This window comes from Bidens hawaiensis, unplaced genomic scaffold (assembly GCF_021521415.1).
Source record: "Bidens hawaiensis isolate Kalapana, Puna unplaced genomic scaffold, B.hawaiensis_p1.1 tig00000697_1, whole genome shotgun sequence".
Classification (NCBI taxonomy): domain Eukaryota; kingdom Viridiplantae; phylum Streptophyta; class Magnoliopsida; order Asterales; family Asteraceae; genus Bidens; species Bidens hawaiensis.
The window spans coordinates 2,223,092-2,234,404 of record NW_027491041.1 but is presented as its reverse complement, the minus strand read 5'-3'; positions in this window follow the sequence as shown (position 1 = coordinate 2,234,404).

The window sequence follows — 11,313 nt, the reverse complement described above, 5'->3', positions numbered from 1 at the left end:
CTGTCCACCAGATTGTATTGTCAAATTTGCTACTTCTACATTTGTAGACCACGCGCTAATGTGGTGGAATACTGTTGTGCAAATTCGAGGACAAGAGGCAACCAATCATATGTCTTGGACAGAACTTAAAAATCTTATGATAAAACACTTTTTTCCGATAAACGAAATTCAAAAATTAGAGCAAGAACTTTGGAATATAGAAATGAAGGGTGCAGATCACTTGGAGTATACCCATCGCTTTAACGAACTGGCTCGTCTAGTCCCATGGTTAGTTACTCTAGAATCTAAACGTACTGAACGCCACATTTGGGGTTTAGCCCCCGAAGTCAGGAGTTTGGCTAATTCAACTGGCCCTGTAAACTTCGAAAATGCCGTGTTACAAGCCGGCATTGTAACTTCTGATTTGATTAGAAGTGGTGCGTTAAGAATGCCCGGGGAATCATCTGGTACAAAACGAACCAATTATGGAGCGGGAATACAAGAAAGACAACAGAATAAATGTGCGCGCCCTGCAATACAAAATTACGCTATGATCAGTTCCGATGTGAAGCAAGATAAGTATAACGGGCCTTTGCCTAGATGTGGAAAATGTGGTTATCATCATGTTGGTGAATGTCGGACCAATGTGGGAAGGTGGGACACTATGCCCGAAATTGTAGAACCGTTATGAATACTATAAATCCACCAACCCAACTCCAGGACTCACAACTGCCCCAACCGCAACCAACACGACAACAACTAGTCTACCAAAACCAACCCATAATAAACCGTAATGCCTGTTATGAGTGTGGTAGTATGGAGCACATCAAGAAAGACTGCCCTAGATTGAACCCAATTGCAATGGAAAGACAAAGGCAAGGACCGGCATCGACGTCCAACTCGACTAGGAGACACGTATTATGAATAAACCGGATAGAACAAATGTAGTGACAGGTACGTTCTTAGTAATGCCTAATATAATTTAGTTTATTTATTACGGACACTGATAGATGTTTCGTTCCTACAAGTTATTACCTTGGAAAATATACCGTCTAGTAAAATAACAATTTTGTATACTATAGAAATCACCAAAAGTAAGACTGTAAATACTAACCATATTACTCGAAAAACTACCCTCTTAACCTAAATAACTAGCTATTCCCTATCGATGCACTCCCGGTGGAAGTGAGGAGTCATTGTGTAAGAGTCAGTATGGACTAGTTAATTGAGTTCAAATGAAGGTTATATATAGAAATAGAACTGTTATACTGCCTCTTCTAGATAAAGAAGTGATCTCGTACACGGAACAAAACCTAGTACCCCAATGACGAAACACGGATGAGGAAAACTATACTATCCGTAACCGAAACTTGAACTTTAAACTTTTATAGCCTTAATAACCAAGTGATGAACAAGGAAAAGTCAGGCCAGATGTTTGGATAAACTGAGTACTAGTATAAAGATGCAAGCGAAATCTATGAAAGAATCATAGGCTCATGTGTTGTAAAGTGTGCACTATTATAAGTTCTGGGGGAATACTAAAGATCCTCGGAGATGCTACAACAATTCGAGATACCCCATTGGAAGTGGGAAACAAACTAAAATGGAACCCTTAACATGTGTTCCTTAAACATCCCGAGAAAGCAATTCAAGCTGAATGATAGTTCCCTGACTAATCCACTCCAAATACCTTCTTCTGATTTGTAACAACTACCCAACTAAAAAAAAACGCGCCTTAACAAAATCTTATCCTTAGTAAATTGTGTATGAAACCTTATGTCCCGAATCGACCTGAGCACGGGCTGTAGTCCTTTAACAAACAATCAAACCATATAAACTATCAAACAATAGAGGAAAGTGAGACCAGTAATTTCAATTCTCGTAAATTAACAGTCATCATAATATTATACAAGTGGTAATATACTATATTACACTGTAACATCCTAAAATTTTTATATTGATAAATAAAAGAAAGTTATGTTTAGTAATTTCACGTTTTAGTTATTTAATGTCGAGTAAGGAACGGGTCTTGGGCTTAGTTATTTTATGAACTCGGCCTGTCTCGACCCGTAGGAAGCCAACCCGAGCCTAACCAAACCCGTAGTATATAAACGAAAGTTCTTGACACTTCCACCATTTTCACCATCTTCCTTCACTTACACCCACCCAAACACTCTCATTTCTAGAGAGAGAAGCTAGAGAGAGAAAGTTCTCAAATCACAATCCGAGTCCACAATCTTGTTCCTAATCGTTTTTGGTAAGTCCCTCTCGAAAATCATCCGTTTTCATAACCATTTTCGACCTCAAATCGAGCAAAAACTCCCATTTTCGTAACTTGAGTCTTCGGGTCAAAAACCGCCTTGTTTTGGTGTCAAAATGCAAGCTTTTGTGTTTAAAAGTACTAGGAATCGATAGCCCTTTCAATCCCGAGCATTTCCATGTCAAAAACTTCGATTTTGGGTCAAAAATCTGGAAAATCTGGAAAACCCGTGGGTTTCTCCGTCGCCCAGCTTGAAGGAGTCGAATCAGACTCATTCGATCGAACCAGTCGATCGAATCAGTCCATTCGATCGAATGCGTAGATCGAACAAGTCCAGTCGACCGAATAGGGAAGCAACCGAATGGTCTCCAACTCATTCGATCGAATGAGTTTTGTATTCGATCGAATGAGTGTTGTATTCGATCGAACGTGTTGTATTCGATCGAACGTGTTCCTATTCGATCGAACGTGTTCCTATTCGATCGAACGTGTTCCTATTCGATCGAATCAAGCCAGAACCAAGTTGTTTCCAAGATTCGCCTGAAGTGAAGTTCGTTTATGAAATAAATTAAAAACCTAATGGAAAATGTGTTAAGGCGGTTATCGAAAATGAGTAGTGGTAATAGTAGTAGTAGTAATTGATATGTGTAAATATTATACAGTTAGCCGAGCCCAGTTAAAGAAAGGAATTACAATCAACGGCGAGCGTAACAGGATCCATGTGAGTTCCTAGCCCCATTTCTTGTTATGTTTTCGGGGCTGTGTGCATACTTGATGTGTTGTTAATACATTTATCCAAAGTGATTAGTGTATGCCATAGGTGATATATGTGATATGTATGAATGATTGCTTGATGGTTCGTGAACGATCTTCGGATATTGCACGTACTGTCAGGTTGTAACGTTATAAATATGGCAAGTATGATATGTATGTTTATGTGCATGAACGTAAGAAAGTTAATCAAAGAAGGAAATGACGGTTGTATGGTTGTATGGTTACGAAAGGGGTACCGAGCCCTAATAATACTCGAGGTATGATGTATGGTTGTATGGTAACGAAGAGGGAATCGAACCCTACTAATATTCGAAAACATGGGACCAGACCCTAATAATATCTGTGATGTTAGGGACCAGACCCTAATAATATCTGTGATGTTAGGGACCAGACCCTCATAATATCTGTGATGATAGGGACCAGACCCTTATAATATCTGTGATGTTAGGGACCAGACCCTTATAATATCTGTGATGTTAGGGACCAGACCCTTATAATATCTGTGAGGTTATAGGGCGAAAGGCTCTTTAAAACGTATGATTATGAATGTAAAGAAAGTATGTAAGTAAGAAAGAAAGTATGTAAGTAAGAATGAAGGTATGAGTACTTATGTGTGTATGAAAGAAAGTTATGAGGTTAAGTACGTATGTATGTAACAAGGTATTGTATGGTAGTGTATGATTAACTAGAACTCACTCAGCGTAGCTGACTTTTAGTATGCACGCAGGTGAGTAGGATGAGACAGCTGGCTTGAGTGGAGGACACATGGCAGAAGACTAAAGCCTGGCATCTGAAGATCCGATATGTTTTATAAGTTATGTTTTGATTTTGAAAGACAAGAGGAATGTTTTAAGACATGAGTATGAATTGATATGTAATGTTTTATGAAAGTTTTATATTCCGCGTAAAGTTTTTAATTAACTCTGATATTTAGAACTGTGTTTATGAGTAAATCCAACACGAAAGTAGGGTTACCGGTTACGGGGCCTTACAAGTTGGTATCAGAGCAAAGTTCGAGAGATTTAAGCATCCTACATGCTTAGACTCGAACAGAGAATGGGATTTAAGTAAGAAAGGAAAGAAGATGCCAGTTCAAGAATGCCATGTGTCGCTCAAGCAAGATCAGTAAAGGTGAAAGGTATGATTAAATGATATATGTTAATGAGAAAGAAAAGATATGAGATCGATAGGGATAGGAATAATTGACTGTTTAAATTGACAAACTGCTTAAGTAGAACCAGCACAAATAGACTCATAAAGGGAAGTGTATATGACACGGAAAGTAACGTGATCAGCTAATCACAACTGGCCACTGTTATTACCTGTTAGCCTTACTATCCTTGTACTAGATAGTTCCTTGAGTGATGATGTTTGTGTTTTCTCATATAGGATACTGATGGCTGGAGCTGGAGAATTTATTGAAACTGGGGGTCGCACTGGGCGTCGTGGCAGGCCTCGTCTTGTCCGGCAACCCTCGGTAGAAGAAGCTTCCCACACCGAAGATGAAGGAAGCGCAGCTGGAGGAGACCAGAACAACAACGAGGAAGTTCAACTTAGCCCTGCAGTTCAAGCAGCCATTGTTCAGGCTGTAGTTGCTGCTGTGAAGAACCTGAATCCCGAAGGATCTGCTGGAAGCCGTGAACGAACTGCTGAAGGAGCGGGTGGTGATGGTAGAAAGGATGGGGAAGGTGAAAGAGGGGCCTCGAGTGGGGATAAGTCTGTGAAAGTCGATGATAGGAGAGGAGGACAAGGTGGGTGCAGCTATAAGTCCTTCAAAGGTTGTGACCCGCATAAGCTGACTGGTTTAGGAGACGCAATCGCTATTCTCCAGTGGATAACCGCTATGGACAAGGTTATCCGCATTAGCGAATGCCGTCCCGACCAAGCTGTGGGCTATGCTACTCAGTCATTCTTAGATGAGGCTATGTTTTGGTGGGAGAGTGTGGAGCAGAGGAAGACCCGTGAAGAGATCAAAGGGATGAAGTGGGAAGATTTGAAAGAGTTGGTAATGAAGAAGTTCTGTGCAGATGCCGAGGTTGAAAGAACGGAGATGAAGTTCCAGAATTTAAAAGCCGGTATGATGACGCATCGTGAGTATACCACGGAGTTCAACCGACTATCTAGGTTGGTGCCTGACATGGTTGACACTGAGGTCAAGAGAATCAAGTGTTATGTGAGGGGGTTGCCACAAAAGGTCCGCATGTTAGTCAGGGCGATTCAACCTGCTACTTTTGATTCGGCTGTTGGACTCGCGGAAATGGTCTATGCTGACGTGGCCGCGGATGATAGGGTGGAAAGGGACGAAGAGAAAGAGAAGAAAGGGATCACTCCTGCTAAACGACCCGGTACTCAGTTATGGAACTCCAGGGATAAGAAACAGAAAGTGTGGGAGAAGAGATCGTGTAAGACCTGCGGAAAGAGGCATGGTGGTGAGTGCAAGTGGGGTAAAAGTTCTAATGTTTGTCTCAAATGTGGAAAGGCTCATGGTGGAGAATGCAGAATGGGGTCGAATGCCTGTTATAAGTGTGGGAAGGTAGGGCATTATGCCAATGAGTGCAGTGCGAAGCCAGCATGTTACAAATGTGGCAAGACAGGCCATATGTCAAGGGAGTGCACTGAAGGTGTAGCTGGAGGTAGTGGAAAGAAGGATGCCGATCAAGCTAGGCCCAGAACTAGAGCCTACTTGCTGACCCAGGAACAAGCCAGGCAGATTCCGGATGTCGTCACAGGTACGTTTCTAGTGAACGATGTTTCCGCTTCTGTATTATTTGATTCTGGTGCGAATAGAAGTTTTGTAGCTACGACGTTTAGTAAACTAGCTAAAATGAAAGGCTGCCGAGTGTCTGAAACTTTTGTAGTAGAAACCGCAAGTGACACTTCGGTGAAAATAACAAAAATGGTGAAGAATTGTAAGATAGAGTTAGAGGGACATGAGTTCCCTGTTACTTTGTATGTTATGGCCTTAGGAGGGTTCGATGTAGTCTTGGGTATGGATTGGTTGTCTGAGTTTGAGGCTCAGATAGTATGTAAAAGTAAGATGATAAGGTTAAAGTCATTGGATGGTAGTGCGGTGACGGTTTATGGTGATAAGGAGAGTTATGGACTTAATGTCATTTCGATGATAAAAGCCGAGGGTTTGTTAAGGCGAGGGTGCGGTGCCTACCTGGCGTATGTTGTCAACGCTACGGCCGAGACGAAAGAAATGAAGGATGTTCCTATTGTGCGCGACTACCCAGAAGTATTCCCTGAGGATCTTCCGGGGCTGCCGCCGGAGCGGGAAATAGAATTTCAGATAGATTTAATACCAGGAGCCCAGCCCGTCGCGAAAGCGCCTTACCGTCTAGCACCGTCCGAGATGAAGGAATTAATGTCCCAACTACAAGAACTCCTCGACAAGGGTTTTATCAGACCGAGTGTTTCTCCATGGGGCGCACCGGTTTTGTTTGTGAAGAAAAAGGATGGAAGTATGAGAATGTGCATAGACTATCGTGAGTTGAATAAGCTTACGGTAAAGAATAGATACCCCTTGCCTAGGATTGACGATCTGTTTGACCAACTGCAAGGTTCGAGTTGGTTCTCACGAATAGATCTCAGATCAGGCTACCATCAGCTGAAGGTGAAAGAGGTAGACATCCCTAAAACAGCGTTCCGAACGCGGTATGGACACTACGAGTTCCTTGTAATGTCATTCGGTCTAACAAATGCTCCTGCAGCATTTATGGACATGATGAATAGGGTGTGTCGACCGATGTTGGATAAGTCGGTTATCGTCTTCATCGATGACATATTGATTTATTCAAAGAGTGAGTCTGACCATGCCGAGCATCTGAGAGAGGTATTGGAAGTTCTGAAGAAAGAAAGGTTGTACGCCAAGTTTTCGAAGTGCGCGTTCTGGTTAAGAGAAGTGCAATTTTTAGGTCATGTGGTTAATCCGGAGGGGATTACCGTGGACCCAGCTAAGATTGAAGCGATAACGAATTGGAAGACTCCGCAGAATCCGACTGATATACGAAGCTTCCTAGGGTTAGCTGGCTACTATAGGAGATTCATCGAAGGTTTCTCCAAGATAGCCGCACCGCTGACCGGTATGACCCGAAAGTCGATAGTATTCAGTTGGGGAAAATTTCAAGAAGAAGCCTTTGAAGAGTTAAAGAGAAGACTCACGCAAGCTCCAATCCTTACTTTACCCGATGGTGATGAGGATTTTGTTGTTTGTGCTGATGCCTCGCATCAGGGGTTAGGTTGCGTGTTGATGCAACGAGGGAAGGTGATAGCCTACGCGTCTAGACAGTTGAAGGTCCATGAGAGTACTTATCCGACGCATGATTTGGAGTTAGCAGCTGTAGTGCATGCTCTTAAGATATGGAGGCATTATCTGTACGGCACTAAGTGTACTATCTATACCGATCATAAGAGTTTAAAGTACTTCTTCGAGCAGAAAGAACTGAACATGAGGCAGAGAAGATGGTTAGAATTGATAAAGGATTACGACTGTGAGATTAAGTATTACCCCGGTAAAGCTAACGTGGTCGCTGATGCGTTAAGTCGGAAGAATGAGGAAGTCCTTGCAACAGTGAAGTCATACAAGTTGATCATGAACCCGAGTCTTTTTGAAGAAATCATCAAGGTGCAGTCTGAAGTGTTAATAGATGAAGGGTTAGTAAAGAAGGAAAGGATTTATGGCCAGCAAGATGAGTTGATGGAAAACACTCATGGAGTTAAGACTAGGTTCGGCCGTATGTGGATCCCACGCCATGGTGATCTTAGAAGTCGAATCTTAGATGAAGCTCATAAGTCAAGGTACTCAATCCATCCAGGAGCTACAAAGATGTACCAAGACTTGAAAAGAGATTACTGGTGGCCAGGATTGAAGAGCGATGTAGTGGATTATGTTGGTAAGTGCTTAACTTGCTTACAAGTCAAAGCCGAACACCAAAAGCCTTGTGGGAAGATGCAACCGCTAGAGATACCTGAGTGGAAATGGGAACACATCACCATGGATTTCATAACTAAGCTACCTCGTACAGCTAAGCAACATGATACCATCTGGGTGATTGTGGACCGTTTGACCAAGAGTGCTCACTTTCTGCCCATACGAGAGGCCATCTCGTCAGAAACGTTAGCAAGCTTGTTCATTAAAGAAATTGTAACCAAGCATGGAGTACCGTTATCGATCGTGTCTGATAGGGATACACGGTTTACTTCGAGGTTCTGGAAGAAATTTCATGAAGCTATGGGGACGAGGTTGAACATCAGTACGGCGTATCATCCTCAAACCGATGGACAGTCTGAAAGGACGATCCAAACCCTTGAGGATATGCTACGTGCTTGCGTTTTAGATTTTGGTGGAAGTTGGGATGATCATCTGCATCTGGCAGAGTTCTCCTATAACAACAGTTACCATTCGAGTATTGGTATGCCACCGTTTGAGATGCTGTACGGTAGACGATGTAGAACCCCGGTGTGTTGGGGTGAGATTGGTCAGAAGGAAATGGGAAGTATAGAAGTGGTTCAAGAAACGTCTTCAAAGTTCGATCAGATCAAAGCAAGAATGAAAGCCGCTCAAGACAGACAAAAGTCTTATGCGGATAAGCGGCGACGACCAATTGAGTTTAACGTTGGCGACTATGTGATGCTTAAGGTCTCGCCTTGGAAGGGGATTATCCGTTTTAGGAAAAGAGGAAAGTTGAGTCCGAGGTACATTGGACCGTTCAAGATTGTAAAACGTGTGGGTGAAGTAGCTTACAAACTGGATTTACCCGATGAGTTAGAAGGAATTCATTCAACCTTCCATGTTTCTCATCTGAGGAAGTGTCTAGCTGATGACACGTCTCACGTGCCCTTAATGGACATCGAGGTTGATGAACAATTGAACTACATCGAGCAACCGATAAAGATCGTTGATCGCAAGGAGAAGCAGCTTCGTCACAAGATTATACCCTTGGTCAAAGTGATATGGAAACACCGCAAGGGATCTGATGCTACTTGGGAAGTCGAGGATGAGATGCGCAAGTTTTACCCTAGTTTGTTTATGTAATAGTTAGGTTTCGGGGACGAAACCTCTTTAAGGGAGGAAGACTTGTAACATCCTAAAATTTTTATATTGATAAATAAAAGAAAGTTATGTTTAGTAATTTCACGTTTTAGTTATTTAATGTCGAGTAAGGAACGGGTCTTGGGCTTAGTTATTTTATGAACTCGGCCTGTCTCGACCCGTAGGAAGCCAACCCGAGCCTAACCAAACCCGTAGTATATAAACGAAAGTTCTTGACACTTCCACCATTTTCACCATCTTCCTTCACTTACACCCACCCAAACACTCTCATTTCTAGAGAGAGAAGCTAGAGAGAGAAAGTTCTCAAATCACAATCCGAGTCCACAATCTTGTTCCTAATCGTTTTTGGTAAGTCCCTCTCGAAAATCATCCGTTTTCATAACCATTTTCGACCTCAAATCGAGCAAAAACTCCCATTTTCGTAACTTGAGTCTTCGGGTCAAAAACCGCCTTGTTTTGGTGTCAAAATGCAAGCTTTTGTGTTTAAAAGTACTAGGAATCGATAGCCCTTTCAATCCCGAGCATTTCCATGTCAAAAACTTCGATTTTGGGTCAAAAATCTGGAAAATCTGGAAAACCCGTGGGTTTCTCCGTCGCCCAGCTTGAAGGAGTCGAATCAGACTCATTCGATCGAACCAGTCGATCGAATCAGTCCATTCGATCGAATGCGTAGATCGAACAAGTCCAGTCGACCGAATAGGGAAGCAACCGAATGGTCTCCAACTCATTCGATCGAATGAGTTTTGTATTCGATCGAATGAGTGTTGTATTCGATCGAACGTGTTGTATTCGATCGAACGTGTTCCTATTCGATCGAACGTGTTCCTATTCGATCGAACGTGTTCCTATTCGATCGAATCAAGCCAGAACCAAGTTGTTTCCAAGATTCGCCTGAAGTGAAGTTCGTTTATGAAATAAATTAAAAACCTAATGGAAAATGTGTTAAGGCGGTTATCGAAAATGAGTAGTGGTAATAGTAGTAGTAGTAATTGATATGTGTAAATATTATACAGTTAGCCGAGCCCAGTTAAAGAAAGGAATTACAATCAACGGCGAGCGTAACAGGATCCAGGTGAGTTCCTAGCCCCATTTCTTGTTATGTTTTCGGGGCTGTGTGCATACTTGATGTGTTGTTAATACATTTATCCAAAGTGATAAGTGTATGCCATAGGTGATATATGTGATATGTATGAATGATTGCTTGATGGTTCGTGAACGATCTTCGGATATTGCACGTACTGTCAGGTTGTAACGTTATAAATATGGCAAGTATGATATGTATGTTTATGTGCATGAACGTAAGAAAGTTAATCAAAGAAGGAAATGACGGTTGTATGGTTGTATGGTTACGAAAGGGGTACCGAGCCCTAATAATACTCGAGGTATGATGTAAGGTTGTATGGTAACGAAGAGGGAATCGAACCCTACTAATATTCGAAAACATGGGACCAGACCCTAATAATATCTGTGATGTTAGGGACCAGACCCTAATAATATCTGTGATGTTAGGGACCAGACCCTCATAATATCTGTGATGATAGGGACCAGACCCTTATAATATCTGTGATGTTAGGGACCAGACCCTTATAATATCTGTGATGTTAGGGACCAGACCCTTATAATATCTGTGAGGTTATAGGGCGAAAGGCTCTTTAAAACGTATGATTATGAATGTAAAGAAAGTATGTAAGTAAGAAAGAAAGTATGTAAGTAAGAAAGAAAGTATGTAAGTAAGAATGAAGGTATGAGTACTTATGTGTGTATGAAAGAAAGTTATGAGGTTAAGTACGTATGTATGTAACAAGGTATTGTATGGTAGTGTATGATTAACTAGAACTCACTCAGCGTAGCTGACTTTTAGTATGCACGCAGGTGAGTAGGATGAGACAGCTGGCTTGAGTGGAGGACACATGGCAGAAGACTAAAGCCTGGCATCTGAAGATCCGATATGTTTTATAAGTTATGTTTTGATTTTGAAAGACAAGAGGAATGTTTTAAGACATGAGTATGAATTGATATGTAATGTTTTATGAAAGTTTTATATTCCGCGTAAAGTTTTTAATTAACTCTGATATTTAGAACTGTGTTTATGAGTAAATCCAACACGAAAGTAGGGTTACCGGTTACGGGGCCTTACATACACGAGCAAGAATATAACTCGCTATATCATTCTTGAAATGATACAGGTTGTTTTGGGGACATGATTTGAGCATTCAGGAATTTTTATGAAATTTTTGGAAATTGT